Genomic DNA, 17719 nt, shown 5'->3' with positions numbered 1-17719 from the left:
CACCATGCCAGCTATTTTTTTTTTTTTTTTTTGGTAGAGGTGGGATCTCACCATGTTGTTCAGGCTGGTCTCAATTTTTCCTTCTTGTACTACCAGCACAACTTTGTCACACTTTTTGGGTAACTTTGCCTTATACTTCTTTGCAAGAAATACTCTTGAGTAATGCATTGGGATGGAATTTCCAAAATTCTCACATCCTTAATTTCTTTTGTTGTTGTTGTTGTTTTGTCCCAACAGCACCTCGGGACAAAATTTAAAATCTTTAAAAGGTTGTCTGACGCCCGTAATCCCAGCAGTCTGGGAGGCCGAGGTGGGTGGATCACAAGGTTAAGAGATCAAGTCCATCCTGGCCAAGATGGTGAAACCCCATCCCTACTAAAAACACAAAAAATTAGCTGGGTGTAGTGGTGCATGCCTGTAGTCCCAGCTAATTGGGAGGCTGAGGAGGGAGAATCGCTTGAATCTGGGAGGCAGAGGTTGCAGTGAGCCGAGACTGTGTCACCGCACTCCAGCCTGGCAACAGAGCGAGACTTCGTCTCAAAAAAAATAAAGTTGGTTGTCTGTTTGCTCCCCTCATAGCTCTGTTAACCCCTCTGACTGTGGTGACCCCCAGGCATCTTCCACAAATAACCAGGCCTTTGTATTCACAGATGTTTTTTAACTTAGCACTTCTCTGGTCACAATGTTAACCTTCTAATTGTATTTACCATTTTTAGGTAATGCTTTTATTTCATTATTTTATAGGTAGATTTTGAGACAAAATTAGAATATATATGAATATATCTCATTTGACAAAGAATGTTTATAAACTTCACCTACAACAGTCTCTACTCATAAAACAACTTCTGTAGCAATCTACTAGAAATGTAATCATTGCCAAGAGGTGTGGCTAGAGAAAAAGGATTGAGAGGAAGGAATCTAGCAAGTTAGAATTTTCTCTTCAATTCTTTTATTTATTTTTCGAGTTTCCTTTAGCAGCATCCTTAAAGCTAGAAAATGACTGGTTGTCACCATGTGCTAATGAGTAATTGTGTGAGAAGTTTGTGAATTGTTTCAGTGACTATGTTGGGTGGCTGCAAATAAGACATGTGAAGAAAGGATTTTCACTGTGTAACAACCAGGTAAGTTCCAAATTTCCTCGTGGTCAGAAAGTGTCCAGATGAAGGAAACGAATGACAAGTGTTCCATGGTAAGAAGGTTTGATCACGGTCTGACCACTCCAGGCTGAGCTCTGTGCACTAGGCAAACGAGGGCAGGCTGGAATGTGGGGGGAAAAATTGACTTCAAAAGGCTCGGAAGACTTTAGTGGTGATCTTATCTGACAACGCCCCTCTCCAGCCTTTATTCAGACAAGGGCAGGCAGCTTTATGAGTGTCGGTTGGTTATAGCAGTTCCTTGCTGATATAAGGCAGCGTCCTGCTTAGGGGCCAGGATCGTACAGTTTCATTAGGCTTTTCTCATTGCTGTAACTATCTCTTTAGGTTTACTATGAAGAGGGATTTTAACCAGGAAACCACATATACACTCTTACATGCTTTCCAAAGCTCTGGGACTTTGTAGTAGAGCAGCCTCATTCTATGTATCCTCTGCTATAGGAGAGTTGGATGTTGGGCAAGCCAGACAGTAAACTTCTTGAGGACAGGACTGCATATACTACCCACACTGAATTGTTTTGTAAAGCACAGAGCCCACAGAGCCTTAGAACAAATAGGACTCTGTACCTTGTTGATATTGTTCACTGAGAACTCGTAAACCCACTATTAGGTAGATACCATTCTTATGTCCATTATGCAAGTGAGAAACTGAGGCTTAGAGACGGTAAGTAACTTACTTAAATTAGTAAATGGCAGGGCTGCAGTTCAAAGCCAGAAGTCTGCCTCCAGAGATCGAATGCTTAACTACTCTGAGATTTGTTAAACTAATTTTGAACATTTTAATAAGAGAAGAAATTGTTGCTAGGACAAGAGAAAATGCTTTCTTTAGGATTGTACTTACAGCTGTAAGTACAGGCAGAAAACCTAAAGCTTCCCCTGATGGGGATGTCTAACAGACCATTTATATAATACTTATGAAAATAGCAGATAAAATTTTTAACAATAAACAGAAAAAGTTGTATAATTTGTTTTTGATTCAAATAGTTAATTTGAGAAGTTACTTATAAACTGCTCCTTTTCAAAAAACAAACAAAAAAATCAATAGGGTTTCTGAATTCCTTTCCATTTCTTTTCTTTTCTTTTCTTTTTGAGACAGAGTCTTGCTCAGTCGCCCAGCCTGGAGTGCAGTGGCACCATCTCGGCTCACTGTGAGCTCCGCCTCCCAGATTCACGCCATTCTCCTGCCTCAGCCTCCTGAGTAGCTGGGACTACAGACACCCATCACCCAAGCCCTGCTAATTTTTTTTTTTTTTTTGTATTTTTAGTAGAGACTGGGTTTCACCATGTTAGCCAGGATGGTATCGATCTCCTGACCTTGTGATCCACCCACCTCAGCTTCCCCATTTATTTTCTTTTTCCCACATTACAGACAGTTTGAATTTTTGTAAAGATTTTGAGTTAATTAGTACACATTTACATAGAGCCTTCAGGAACAGGGCAATTACTACTTGCTAGGGAGTAGAAAAATAAAGATGAAAAGTCTTGATGCCAAGGAGCTCCTAGTTTCACAGGAGAAGCATAGGATTCAGGCCAGTGGTATGAGAGTGCAGAGAGAATGAAGAATGCCTTGGAGAGAAGGGAATGGCAATAGATGTATAAAGAAATCAGGGAGAACTTCCTAGAAAAGGTAAGTCTTGAGTGTCAATTTCAAGCAAGGACTAAATGTGAATTGGCAAAGCCAAACTTATTTTTTATTATTTTAGGGCCCAATGGAGGTGAGAAAAGGTACACTGAGTATAGACACCTTAGAACAAATAGCAGCAAACTAGAAAGGAAAAAGAGCTGTGGTGGGTAAGTAAATGGTTCTTTTATAGTTTCTTATGGAATCTAGTTAAAGAAAAATAAATGCTATGTTTGTCAAGTTTTAATATAAGAATTATTTTGGTTGCAATTGATAATTTAAAAGTTTAATTTAAAAGTTTAATTTTCAAGTAGGGAGGGAAAGAAGAATGCATTGATTCACTAGTTTGGTGTACCTAGATTCAGGGGCGCAGATGATTGGATCTCTCTTCATCCCTCATTCTGCTCATCTTTGTATTAACTTCTTTTAGGCAGGTTCTGTTCAGAAGGCAGTTAAGATGGCCCCCAGAAACTCCAGACTAACCAATAGAGCCTCACAGCAACTTTAGCAGCAGTATAGCTTCTTTTCTCTTGAGAGTGTCTACAAAATTTGTAGGGCGACTCTGATTCATCTGTTTGAGTCAGTTACCTATGTCTGAGTGCTCCCAGAGGGATGGAACATTCTGATGGGCTAAATTTAGACCCAGGAAGGGTAGGATTACGGTCAGCCCCACCCAAGCTACATGAACTGAAGTAGATGTGGTACCTTTAAAGAAAAAGTAAGGTCCTATTACCAACAAACAATGCCCAGCAGGCAATAAACAACACATATTCACAGCAATAGTACCTTTTCTTTCTGTAATATTCCCATATAGTATCTTATTCTGATACAGAAGAATAAGGCCAATTTAGTGTGTGTGTGTGTTTGGGGAAATGCTTCAATGCTTCAGGACATTGGCCTGGGCAAAGGTTTCTTCAGCAAGACCTCAAAAGAACAGGCAACCAAAGCAAAACTCAACAAATGGGATTTTTATCAGGCTAAAAACTTCTGCATATCAAAGGAAATAATCAATAAGGTGAAGAAGAAACCCAAAAACTGGGAAAATATTTGAAAACTATTCCACTGACAAGGGATTAATAATCAGAATATATAAGAAACTTAAATAATTCAACAGCAAAAAATAAAATCCAATTAAAAATGGGGAAAAGATCTGAATAGACAACACTTAAAAGAAGACATCCAAATGGCCAAGAGATATATGAAAAAATGCCCAACATCACTAATCATCAAAGAAACGCAAATCAAAATCACAATGAGATATCATCTCACTATAGTTAAAGTGGCTAATACAAAAAAAAGATAGTAAACAAATGCTGGTGAAGATGCAGAGAAAGGGGAATGCTCATACACTGTTGGTGGGAATGTAAATTAGTACAGCTACTATGAAAAACAGTATTCAGGCTCTTCAAAAAACTAAAAATAGGCCAGGCATGGTGGCTCAGCCTGTAATCCCAGCACTTTGGAAGGCCGAGGTGGGCGGATCACGAGGTCAGGAAATGGAAACCATCCTGGCTAACACGGTGAAACCCCATCTCTACTAAAACTACAAAAAATTAGCCAGATGTGGTGGCAGCTGCCTGTAGTCCCAGGTACTTGGGAGGCTGAGGCAGGAGAACGGCGTGAACCTGGGAGGTGGAGCATGCAGTGAACCAAGATAGCGCCACTGCACTCCAGCCTTGGTGACAGAGCGAGACCACCTCAAAACAAACAAACAAACAAACAAAAAAATAAAAAAACCCACTAAAAATAGAAATACTGTTTTTTTCCAGGATGGTGGACTAGAGGCTTTTAGTGTACCTCAGCCATTTGGAAATAGCAAGACAGCGCCTAAAGAGGAGCTCTGTGAGCTTTAATTCAACAAGGAAAATAGGAATCTACCAGAATCATGAAGGTTATCCCAGATCCTGGGGAGAAGAACACCAGAAGACAGCCCCCATGATGGCATCTGGCTCATAAATAGATCCTGGTACAGGGAGGTCCTCTTTGCTTCACACCCAGGCAGATCTCCAGGCATTTGGAACACCCACCCATCTGGTTTGGCAACCCAAGCTGGCCCATTTTTCTTGGACATAGATCATGGTATAGCTGGTACCTCTCCACTCCATACCTGGGCAGATCTGTAGGCACTCAGAACGCTTGCCTGAATCAACAGCCTGAGCTGCCCCACCCTTCCTGTGCAGAGGCCCTGGTGCAGAGAAGCCCTCTCTGTTCCATGCCTTGGCAGATCTCCAGGCTAGTGGAGCACCTCCTGTCCTGGATTAGGAGTTTAGGCCACTCCCTATCCCCATGCAGATAACTTGAGGCTGAGGAGGTTTCCCAGCTCCACAGCCTAGGCATACCTCTAGGCACTTGGTGGCCACCCACTGGATTCTCCTTCAGTGCAGGGTCTTGTGCTTACTGTCAGAACATCTGTAGGCAGACCTGCTTGGTCCATTCCCACCCATCATGGCCCCCACACCTTCCAGGACTGAGCTTCTGCAAGTAAACAAGCATCAAATATATATCCAGTCATTTTGGCTGCAGCCAGCTCTTACCTAGAAGTGTTCTCTACTGGTGTATAAGTCACACAACATAGGCCAACATGAAACCTGTTGAAAGAAGTACATAGGGCTATAGAAGCAAAGCTAAAAGACTATACCTAACATTCTCTACAGTTGCAAACCCTAGGGAGTGGGGAGAAGGGGGAAGGGAAAAAATCCTCACAGTAATATTATAGGGAAAGAAAGAAAAAGAAAAAAATCCTACCTGCAAGAAAATAATTACAAAAGTTAGAAGTGCCAGCATCTCCAAATGAGGAGGAACCAGAGTAAAAATTCTGGCACCATGAAAAATCTGATTGTAGTGACATCACCAAAAGATCATACTAGTTCTCTAGCAGTGGTCACGGACCAAAATGGAAACTCAGTAATGACAGACAAAAAATTCAAAACATGAATTGTGAGGAAGCTCAACAAGATCCAAGATAAGGTTGAAAATAAACACAAAGAAACTTCTAAAGCAATCCAAGAAATGAAGAAACAGATAAACATCTTTAAAAGGAAATTAATTAGAGCTTCTGGAATTGAAAAACTCACTTAAGGAATTCCAAAATACAATTGGAAGCTTTATCAATAGATTGGACCAAGCGGAATTCTTTTCTGAAATTCTTTTCTAAAAAGAATTTCAGAGCTTAAAGACCAATGTTTCAAACAAATCCAGTCAGACAAAAACAAAGAAAAAAGAATTTAAAAAGTGAACAGTCTTCATGAAATATGGGATTATGTAAAGCAACCAAACCTACAACTTACTAGTATTCTTAAGAGAGAAGGAATAAAAGCAAACAACCTGGAAAACATATTTGAGAGAATAATTCAAGATAACTTCCCTAATATTGTTAGAGAAGTAGACATCCAGATATGAGAAATGCAGAGAACACCTTTTAGATACTATACAAAATGAATATCACCAAGGCATGTAGTCACCAGACTGTCCAAGGTCAATGCTATCGAAAAAATCTTAACGGCAACTAGAGAAAAAGGTCAGATCACATACAAAGGGAACCCTGTCAGGTTAACAGTGGACTTCTCAGCAGCAACTTTACAACCCTTTAGAGATTGGGGGCTTATTCCAGCATTTTTTAAGAAAAGAAATTCCAACTAAAAATGACATATCGTGCCAAACTAAGCTTCATAAGCAAAGGAGAAATAAACTCTTCCAGGCAAGCCAACGCTACCATAATTTTTTACCAGTAGTCTAGTCTTACAAGAGATACTGAAGGGAGTCCTAAACATGGAAACAAAAGAATGTCTGCTACCAGAAAACACACTTAAGTACATAGCCCACACACCCTATAAAGCAACCACACAATAGAAACTACAGAGCCATCAGGTAACAACTTCAAAACCTATCCTATCGTGATTAACATATCACTATTAACCTTGAATGTAAATAGTCTAAATGCCTTACTTAAAAGTCACAGAGTGGCAAGTTAGATGAAAAAGCAAGACCCATTCAATTGCTGTCTTTTAGAGACCCACCTTACAGATAAAGCCTCGAAGTAAAAAGTTGGATAAAGATCTACTATGCAAATGGAAAGCAAAAAGGAATAGGGATCACTATTCTTTTTTTTGAGAGGAATCTGGCTCCATTGCCTAGGCTGGAGTGCAGTGACTGGATCTCGGCTCACTCACAAGCTCTGCCTCCTGGGTTCACGCCATTCTCCTGCCTCAGCCTCCCGAGTAGCTGGGACTACAGGCGCCCGCCTCCACGCCCGGCTAATTTTTTGTATTTTTAGTAGAGACGGGGTTTCACCATGTTCGCCAGGATGGTCTCGATCCCCTGACCTTGTGATCCGCCAGCCTCAGCCTCCCAAAGTGCTGGGAATACAGGCGTGAGTCACCGCGCCCAGCCGGGATCACTATTCTTATGTCAGATAAAACAGACTTTAAACCAACACAGTAAAAAAGAACTATTAAAGAAGGGCATTAAATAATGAAAGAGAATTCAATTCAACAAAAACTTCACTATTCTAAATACATACATACCCAATATTGGAGCACCCAGGTTCACAAAACAAGTACTTTTAGACTACGAAAACACTTAAATAGACACACAATAACAGTGAGGAACTTGAACACCTCACTGTCAGCATAGATAGAAAGCATTGTAGCAGAAAACTACCAAAGAAATTCTGGACTTCAACTTGACACTTGACCAATTGGACCTAATAGACATCTACAGAACACTCCGCAAATCAACCAGAGAATACACATTCTTTTCATGTGCACACAGAACAAACTACAAAATGGACCACGTGCTTGGCCATAAAAGAAGTCTCAATAAATTTAAAAAACTTGAAATCATACCAACCATATTCTCAGATCACAGTGGAATAAAAATAGAATCAATACCAAGATGATCTCTCAAAATCACATAATACATGAAAATGAAACAACTTGCTCCTGAATTTAGGTAAACAATGAAATTAAAGCAGAAGTCCAAAAATTATTGGAAATAAATCAAAACAGAAACACAACATACCAAAATCTCTGGATTGCAACAAAAACAGTGTTGTGAGGAAAGTTTATTGCATTAAACATTTATCTAAAAAGTTAGAAAGATCTCAAATTAACAATCTAACATCACACATAGAGGAACTAGAAAACAAGAACAAACTAGCCCCAAAGCTAGCAAAGGGAAATAAGTAACTAAAATCAGAGCAGAACTGAACCAAATTGAGAACCCAAAATCCATACAAAGAATCAATGAAACTAAAAGTTGTTTTTCGAAAGGAAAAACAAGATCAGTAGACTTGTAGCTAGATTAACTAACTAACAAACAAACCAAAAAGAAGCTCCAAATAAGCACAATCAGAAATGACAAAGGTAACATTGCAACTGATCCCACAGAAATACAAAGTATCCAGAAATACAAAGTATCCTGTTATAAACACATACACAAACTAGAAAATCTAGAGGAAATGGATACATTCCAGGAAACAAACAATATTCCAAGATTGAATCAGGAAGAAATTAAAACCCTCAACAAGTCAATATTGAGTTCCAAAATTGAATCAGTAATAAGAATAATAATAATAAAAAGGCTACCAACAAAAAAGCCCTGGACCAGATGGATTTACAGCCAAATTCCACCATATGTACAAACATGAATTGGAAGCAGTTCTACTGAAACTATTCCAAGAAAACAAGGAGGCGGGACTCCTCCCTAACTCATTCTGTGAGGCCAGCATCACCCTGATACCAAAACCTGGCAAAGACATAATGAAAAAAGGAAACTACAGGCCAGTATCCTTGATGGACGTAGATACTAAAATCCTCAACAAAATGCTAGCAAACTGAATCCAACAGTACATCAAAAATTTAATTCAACACTTTTAATCCTAACGCTTTGGGAAGCTGAAGTGGGCAGATCACTTGAGCCCAAAAGTTCAAGACCTGCCTGGGCAACATGGTGAAACCCCATCTCCATAAAAAATATACAAAATTAGCTGAGTGTGGTAACATGCTCCTGTAGTCCCAACTACTCTGTAGGCTGAGGTGGGAGGATCTCCGGAACTCAGGGAGGTTGAGGCCACAGTGAACCGTGATCATACCACTGCACTCCAACCTGGGAAACAGAATGAGACCCTGTTGCAAAAAAAAAAAAAAAATTAATTCGCAGCACTCATGTAGGCTTCATTCCTGGGATGCAAGTTTGGTTCAACATATGCAAATTGATAAATATGACTCACCACATAAACAGAATTTTAAAAAACACTATATGATAATCTCAATATTCATGGAGAAAACTTTTGATAAAATCCAACATCCCTTTATGACCAAAACCCTTAAGAAATGAGGCATTGAAGGAACATGCCTCAACATAATAATTGCAATTTTTGACATTCCCATACCAACATCATACTGGATAGGCAAAAACTGGAAGCATTCCCCTGGAGAACTGAATCAAGACAGGGGTGCCTGCTTTCACTATTCCTGTTCATCATAGTACTGGAAGTGCTAACCAGAGTGATCAGGCCAGAGCAAGAAATAAAAGGCATCCAAATAGGAAAGGAAGAAATCAAACTATCTATCTTCATGGATGCTATGATTCTACACCTAAAGACTCTGCCAAAAGGCTACTAGAACTCATAAATGTCTTCAGTAAAGTTTTAGTATACAACATCAATGTACACAAATCAGTAGCATTTCTATGCACCAATAATGTTCAAGCTGAGAGCCAAATCAAGAACACAGTCCCATTTACAATAGACATACACACACACACTACCTAGGAATACATCTAACAAAGAAGGTGAAAGATCTCCACAAGGAGAACTACAAAACACTGCTAAAACAGATAAACAGATGGAAAAACATTCCATGCTCATAGGTTGGAAGAATCAACATCATTAAATGGCCATACTGCCTAAAGCAATCTATAGATTTAACACTATTCATATCAAACTACCAACATAATTTTCCACAGAACTAGAGAAAGCTATTCTAAAATTCACAGGAAACCAAAAAGGAGCCTGAATAGCCAAAGTCATTCTAATCACAAAGAACAAAGCCAGAGGCATCACATTACCTGACTTCAAACTATACTATAAGCCTACAGTAACCAAAACAGCATGGTACTGGTACAAAAACAGACATAGATCAATGGAACAGAATAGTGAATCCAGAAATAAAGCTGCATACCTACAGCCATCTCATCTTTGACAAAGCTGACAAAAATATGCAACGGGAAAAGAATTCTTTATTCCATAAATGGTGCTGGAATAGCTGGCTAGCCATATGCAGAAGAATGAAACCATACCCCTACCTTTCATCATATATAAAATTAACTCAAGATGGATTAAAGATTTTAATGTAAGAACCCAGCCTATAAGAATCCTAGAAGAAAACCTAGGAAATATCTTCCCGGACATTGGCCTTGGGAAAGAATTTATGACTAAGTTCTCAAAAACAATTGCAACAAACACAAAAATTGACAAGTAGGAGCTAATTAAAGAGCTTTTGCACAGCAAAATAAACTAATAACAGAATAGATAAACTACAGAATAGGCAAAAGTATTTGCAAACTATGCATCCAACAAAGGTCTAATATTCAGAATCTATAAGGAACTTAAACGACTGAACAAGCAGAAAGCTAAATAACTCCATTAAAAATGAGCAAAAGACATGAACAGATTACTCTCAAAAGAAGACATACAAGTAGCCAACGAACATATGTAAAAACACTTCACATTACTCGTCATCAGAGAAATGCAAATCAAAACCATCATGAGATACCATCTCACACAAGTAAGAATAGCTACTATTAAAAGGTCAAGAAAACAAGAAATGTTGGTGAGGCTGTGGAACGAAAGGAATGTTTGTACGCTGTTAGTGGGAATGTAAAGTAATTGAGCCATTGTGGAAAGCAGTTTGAAGATGTCTCAAAGAATTTAAAACAGAGCTACCATATGACCCAGCAATGCCATTCTTGGGTACATATCCAAAAGAAAATACATCATTCTATCAAAAAGACACATGCACTTGCATTTTCATTTCACCACTATTCACAATAGCAGAGACATGGAAATCAGCCTAGGTGCCCATCAATGGCGGACTGGCTAAACAAAATGTGGTACATATACGCCATGGAATACTACACAGTGGTAAAAAAGAACAAAATCATATCCTTTGCAGCAACATGGATGGAGCTGAAGGCCATTATTCTAAGTGAATTAATGCAGGGAGAGAAAACCAAACACTACATGTTTTGACTGATAAGTGGGAGCTAAACATTGAGTACTCATGGACATAAAGATAGCAACAACAGAAACTGGGGACTACTAGATGGTGGAGGGAAGGAGGAAGGCAAAGGTTGAAAAAACTATTGGGTTCTATGCTCAGTACCTGGGTAATGGAATCATTAATACCCCAAACCTCAGCATCAGGCAATATACCCATTTAACAAAACTGCATACCTACCCCCGAAGCTAAAATAAAAGTTGATTTAAAAATATGATCCAGTAATCCCACTGCTTGGTATATATTTAAAAGAAAAGAAATTAGCATATCAAAGAGATGTCTATACGCCCATGTATATATTTTGACATTCAGAAAAGTCAAGATTGGAATAAACCTAAGTGTCCATCAACAGATGAATGGATAAAGAAAATGTGATATATATACACAATGGAATATTAGTCCTCCATTAAAAAAAGTGAAATCCTGTCATTTGCAACAACATGGATGAACTGGAAGACATGTTAAGAGAAATAATCCAGTCATATAAAGACAAAGGTAACATGTTCTCACTTATATGTGGGAGCTAAAATGTTGACCTCATGAAGGTGGAGAATAGAATGGTGGCTACCAGAGGATGTGAAGGGTAGTGGGGAGCAGGGATGAGGAGGATTTGGTTAATGGGTGCAAAAATATAGTTAGATAGAAGGAATAAGAGATAGTGTTTGGTAATACAACTGGGTGACTACAGTTAACAATAATTTATTGGATAGTGAATTAATGCAATTTGGAATAAATAACATAATTTGTTGTATATTTCAAAATAAGTAGATGAGTAGATTTAGAATGTTCCCAACCTTAAAGGAGTTATAAATGTCTGAGGTGATAGATACCCCAAATACCCAAATTTGGCCATTACACATTGTATACTTGTATCAAAATATCACATGCACCCCATAAATATGTACAACCATTAGGTATCCATAAAAATTAAACAATACAATATTTGGACAGAAAATAAAATAGTTTTAAAGACACCTGAGTTCTTCCTGTATGCTTTTCTTCTTGTCTGAAATGTGGCTTCTACCTTCATCCCCGTCTCTAAGCTGGTTAACATCTATTCATACTTTATGTCTCAGCATGAATGTTATTTTTGCAGGAAAGTCTTCCTTGATCTAGCAAACAGGTTAGTGCCTCTCTTACACATAGCCCTCAGTACTTTGTTTTCACATGCCTGCCACAAGTCTTGTTCTTTAGATTTTCTGTGACATTTACTTAACTATTTGTTTTTCCTGACCATTTTGCAAGCTCCATGAGGACAGGCAATGTAACTAGGTTATTCACTATTGATTTGCCAGTGCCTAACATGGTGTTTGGCAAAAGTGGGTACAAAAATATTTGTTGAATTAATAAATAACCCAAATTAAGCTTTAATAATCTGAAATATTTGGTTAAAATTTAGAAAAAAACTCACGAAACATTCTCCTTTTTCTGTTAAAAGCCATATCTAACAACTAAGTACCAAGGGCTTGGCACCCATAAGATCTGTGTTTTTGATAAGATTTACAGTAGTCTGCTTTTTTCCTTAAGGACATTGCAAGTCTTAACACTAATCATGTTTTTCTCATTTACTGGAATTCTAGGAAGGTGAAGGATGAACTTTGCTCAATTCATTAAAAATTTTATCATGCACTTTTGTAAACTGAAATACCCTTTAAACTCAAATAGGGTATAAGGAAATAATAAAGAGTAATAGTATTTACTTTCTGGAATTAAACTCAAAACCAGAACAGGTATTTGGTATCCTACAGTTATCTTTGTTAAGCCCATGGTGGGTATCTGAAAAGAGGTGAGAGTAAAAGAGAACTTGAAGGGACTGTAATTCTTGCATTGGGGCATATTTTGGCTTGAAAAATTGTAAAGCTAATTACCAGAAGAAGAACTAAGTTCATTTACGGTGGATTATACTCCAGAGAGATCGCCTCCCATTTGCTTTCAGAACATTTGCTATCAATAGATTCATGTTCCTGAGGTTTGTGTACTCTGCCTCACACTGTAGTTACGGATGCTGGTAAAGATGCCAGGAACCTAAGAATGAAGTGTGTGGATCAGGGCAGCAGCTGGTTTGCCATCCCTTCTTTTTTCTAAGATTCCTCCTTTTAAACTAATTTCTGTAGCACCCATTTAAAATGGAGGCAAAGAGTGTACCATGGAGATAAAAACCAAAGTTACCCCCACTACAGGATGGGTCTGATAGCCATGCACTTCTTTTGGAGGTGAGGTCCCAAGAATCAGGTCCCGTAATCTTGATTATCACCAGATTTCTCTGAAGTTAACTTAGGACCTTGAGATAGAGGAAGGAGAGCAGAGTAAGTGTGTTCCTTGAACATTCTGATTAAGCATGAGACTTTCATGGAAGGGTCATGTTGAAACAATGTGCTTCTTGTGCTGGGTTTAATGGAGAAGCTTCCTGTGACACGTTTTCCTAATTCTATTTCTATACTAGTTTTAAAGTATATTATTAAATTAAATCAGTTTTGTTGAAATACTGAAATTGCCTTGATGATTCTTCTGGCTGGCAAACCAACTTACTTGGTTTTGTGAAAAATAAAATATTATAGTTCTGTACAGAGTAGATGGTATAGTGGCATTCAATGTTAAGAAAGAAAGAGTTCTTTCTCACCCTCCTTTTAACCCATGGCCTAGTAGGTTAACACATTTAAAAAGACTCAAGCAAGACTTGACCTCAAATAATCTTTACAGTGTTCCTAAGAAGTTAAGTATAAGTAAATTGTAACATATGGGATTCATTTTCAAAAAAAATAGATTTTGATTCTAAATTGAGTATTTTAAAAAATACACTTTAGATTAGAGCAAGTTTAAAATAGCTAGAAGCAAGTTCAAGATATTTATTGAAATAGTCTCCCTTTTCTACTTTTATTTATACTCAATATGTCCTCTCTCACCCTCCCTGTCCATTGCCCAAATTTCAGTCAAGAATGGGCAATATAATGGGGTAAGACCATGTCCAAATAGTATCTAAACAATGGGATGAAAATAGTGAGAAATTTGTAAAAGCTTTTTTGGCATTAGAAAGAGAAAAAAAATTAAAGAAGCTAGTGGTGGTAGTCTGGTAATTGGGTGGGATTTTTAAGTATTTTTCTCCTTCTTGGGCTCTAAGTCTACTGTCTAATTTCTCTTTGTTTAATAGAAGTCAAAGGACTATTTCTAATTGGATAAGTTCCATGAGGAGGGAGAGGAGATGATAATTGTCTTTCACTGTTGTTTGACTTCAGGAAAAATAGTTGTGGAAGAAGACTCACAGACAGAACCATAACCTAAGAAAGTTTAAAACAGAGGATAGGAGTAATTTGAAAATAAAAAATTGCATTAGTGATAAATTACTTACTGAATACAGCAGGTGATAATCCTCACTATTTGGTAAAAGATTGGCTCTATCCCCATCTGCCATGGTTGCTGTTCTTAGTCTATTCACCAAACTGGCTCTGTCATTTCTCCCCATACTTACAAGATTTCTTATTTCTGCAGACGAAAAGAAATGCGAGAAAGAGCTAGAAATTCTGATCACAACTTGAGGATTCTAGGATTAAAATTTCAAGTCACTATAATGATCACTCATCAATGACCATGAAGAGCATTTCCTCATCAGAGAAATTTGCATATTCAGCTTAAAGATTTGGCAAGCAGATGAAAAAAGGTAATTGTGGCAGACGTACTCCCAGGTGGCCACCAATGAGTGATGCCCTTGTATAATCCCCTCCCATTGAACACACAGGGAACCTGTTATTTATTTCTAACCAATGACAATTGGATATCACGCTCATGAATATGGTTATTTATATGAGAGAGTGAATGACATCAAGGACCGAAGGACAACCTCCAGTCAATAGCCAGTAAGAAGTCAGGACCTTCGGTCGCAAAGCACAAGGAAATGAATTTTGCCAACAATCTGAATGAATCTGGAAATGAATTCTGCCTAAGTTGAGCCTCCAGATGAGAACACAGCCTAGTCGACTCCCTGACTGTCACCTGGTGAGGTGCTGAGCAGAGGACTCAGTTAAGCAGTGCTTGGACTCCAACATACAGCAACTGTAAGATAATAAGTGTGTGTTGTTTTAAGCCATGAAGTTGATGGTAATATGTTTGTAGCATGGAAAGTGAATACAATAGTTGACTTGCTCCAGCCACGCCTCCCAAAGATAGGCTGCTCTATTATTTCTCTCTTGATGATTGCAAAAGATCTTATCACTTCCTTGGAAACATGAAAGAAAACAAAACAAAACAGAAATTCATATCTTAATAAATTAGTTTGCCATAAATAGAAGTAATGCTGTTAGTAGACTTCCTTGAAAGTGGAGAAAGCATTTAATAAGAGAAATATATTAAGAAGCTGTGAAATAACTCAGTTATAAGGAAGTTTAGGATAAATAAAGGAAGACAGTTATCTGATAAATTAAAAAGACTTAGAAAGCTAGAAGACTTTAGTAATTTTTTTGGAAAATCAATATATATTCTATGTAGGGTAAGTTATAAGCTCAACTAAATGTACTAACACACAGTCCATGATAGTTCTCAGTGACTAGGGTTTTTTTTTTTTCTTTTTAAGTAAATTATCTTAATAGTTTATTCACAGCATTATATTTATTTCATGGGTATTCATAATTGACTATCAACTACATTTTGAAATCTGTTCAATTTGACATTAGTTTCCTTGGAGCCAATGTTCTGTATTCTTTCTTTTACTTAGCATTTACTTAAAGCCTTTTTGCATTCTCCTTTCCTTGCTACCAAATTCAGCTCTGATAAGGTGGTCTGGTATCAGGAATCCAGTTTGTAAGTCAGAGCTTTATATTCTCAGGACAATTTGTACTTTTAAGACTTCTCTCATTCATTCATTCATCTGATGCATTTTTTTTGTTGAATATTATCTAGATGTCAATATGTTAGATGCTGGGAATATATAGCTATTGGCGAGAAAAACAGACCTTGTTTTCATTCACCGTCTAGTGAGGAATAGGAACATTAATAAACTAATATCAGAAATTACAGTCCCCAAACAACATGGGTTGGTGCATTTTGAGGTTAGCCTCCTCTGTATCATCAATACTATAATATCTCTTGGCCCAGAGAGACCTACTCTTGCCCTGAATAGACCTACTTTTTGAAATCTATGCACAGACTGCAATGATTCTATGATTAATGTATTGTTGAAAAGAGCATCTTATTTATTTATTTATTTATTTATTTATTTTTAATAGGACCATTGCGTATACTCTCTGAGTACTTCAGAAATGCTGGCAATGAAAGCATGATCTATCTATGGCAGAGGGGAGGCACTGGGTAGCAGAAAATGGGAGCTAGCTTCAGAGATTCTTGCTCACTGTAGTGGAGGAAAATTCAGTGCTGAAAGAGAGACTAAGTAGCAACACCTTCATTATCAATATCATCAGCTTAGTTTCCCTGAATAAACACTCACACAGATAGGAGCTGTTTTTGAGGTAGGATAGGTTGGTCATTGCTAATGAGGTCTGAAATCAGTTCTGAAAAGATTAATCTGATAACGGCTTGGAGTTTGGGGTCAAGGTGGTGACAAAAAGAAAAGAAAAAGAAAAACGAAACCAGTGTGTATAGTTTATCTATTGAGCCTAAGATGTGGAAGAGAATTATCGATGGGATGAGGGGCTAACATATCCCATACGTCTCTTCATATTTGTTATTCTTTTAAAAATTATTTCCGACTGGGCATGGTGGCTCACGCCTGTAATCCCAGAATTTTGGGATGCTGAGGCGGGTGGATCACCTGAGGTGAGGAGTTCGAGACCAGCCTGGCCAACATGGAGAAACCCCATCTCTACTAAAAATATAAAAATTAGCTGGGTCTGGTGGCAGGTACCTGTAATCCCAGCTACTTGGGATGCCGAGGCAGGAGAATCGCTTGAACCCAGGAGGCGGAGGTTGCAGTGAGCCGAGATTGCGCCATTGCACTCCAGCCTAGGAGACAGAGCCAGACTCAAAAAAAAAAAAAAAAAAAAAGTGTGTATATATATATAAAATATGTATACATGTATATATAATATGTATATTATATATATTCCACTGTCATTCTCACCATCTCACAAATGCCTGTATTTTTTTCATTGTTTCTGTATGTTTTTGGCTTTTTTGTTCCTTACTTCAACATTTAATAGCTCACTCATATTCCTTTGAGATAACCTATTAATAAACTGAAATTAATGGGTAATTGAAAAAGTAACCTACTGCACCCAGGATTCTTTGGTGTGTAATAAATGTGGAAAATGCTGATGATAAATCTAGACAGTTTTCTGATAGCGTTTTAAAAATAATGTATAAGAAATAAAAGTAAAATCGGTTATATCATACCTAACTCATTTTCCTTCCTATACTTTTTGTGTTTGACCTGTTTCTAGAATTTGAATTTTTATGCCATTAGAAAAATCACAGTATTAATATTTAATACATAGAAACCGTAAGTTAGCAACATTTATTGAATATTTTCTGTGTAAAAGGTGATATGTACATTTTCATAGGTAAAGATAATTACCATGACAAACTTTAGTTTCAAAATCTTATCAGAGAAAATTTCAAGTTGTCTATTATTTAAGATCAAATAATACATAGGTGTGTATAAATGTAGAAATAGAAAGTGATTTTTATATTTCAAGGTGCTCCCTTTTTCATCACTGAAA

General features: G+C 37.6%; 1 long non-coding RNA gene across 2 annotated transcripts; it reads left to right on the top strand.

Annotated features, from left to right (window-relative positions):
* Window positions 1-2448: 2448 nt before the first annotated feature.
* On the top strand, window positions 2449-16816 carry LOC103883879. Of its 2 annotated transcripts, XR_646255.4 has the most exons (4): window positions 2449-2781; window positions 2858-2945; window positions 14541-14709; window positions 14788-16816. It is a non-coding gene; the product is annotated as an uncharacterized LOC103883879 (long non-coding RNA). The 2 variants fall into 2 exon arrangements; XR_002521671.2 differs by having other exon boundaries at window positions 2449-2945.
* Window positions 16817-17719: the final 903 nt, after the last annotated feature.

Source organism: Papio anubis, chromosome 6 (genome assembly GCF_008728515.1).
Source record: "Papio anubis isolate 15944 chromosome 6, Panubis1.0, whole genome shotgun sequence".
Taxonomy (NCBI): domain Eukaryota; kingdom Metazoa; phylum Chordata; class Mammalia; order Primates; family Cercopithecidae; genus Papio; species Papio anubis.
The sequence above is the reverse complement of the archived record's forward strand: the minus strand, read 5'-3'. Positions and strand labels throughout refer to the sequence as shown.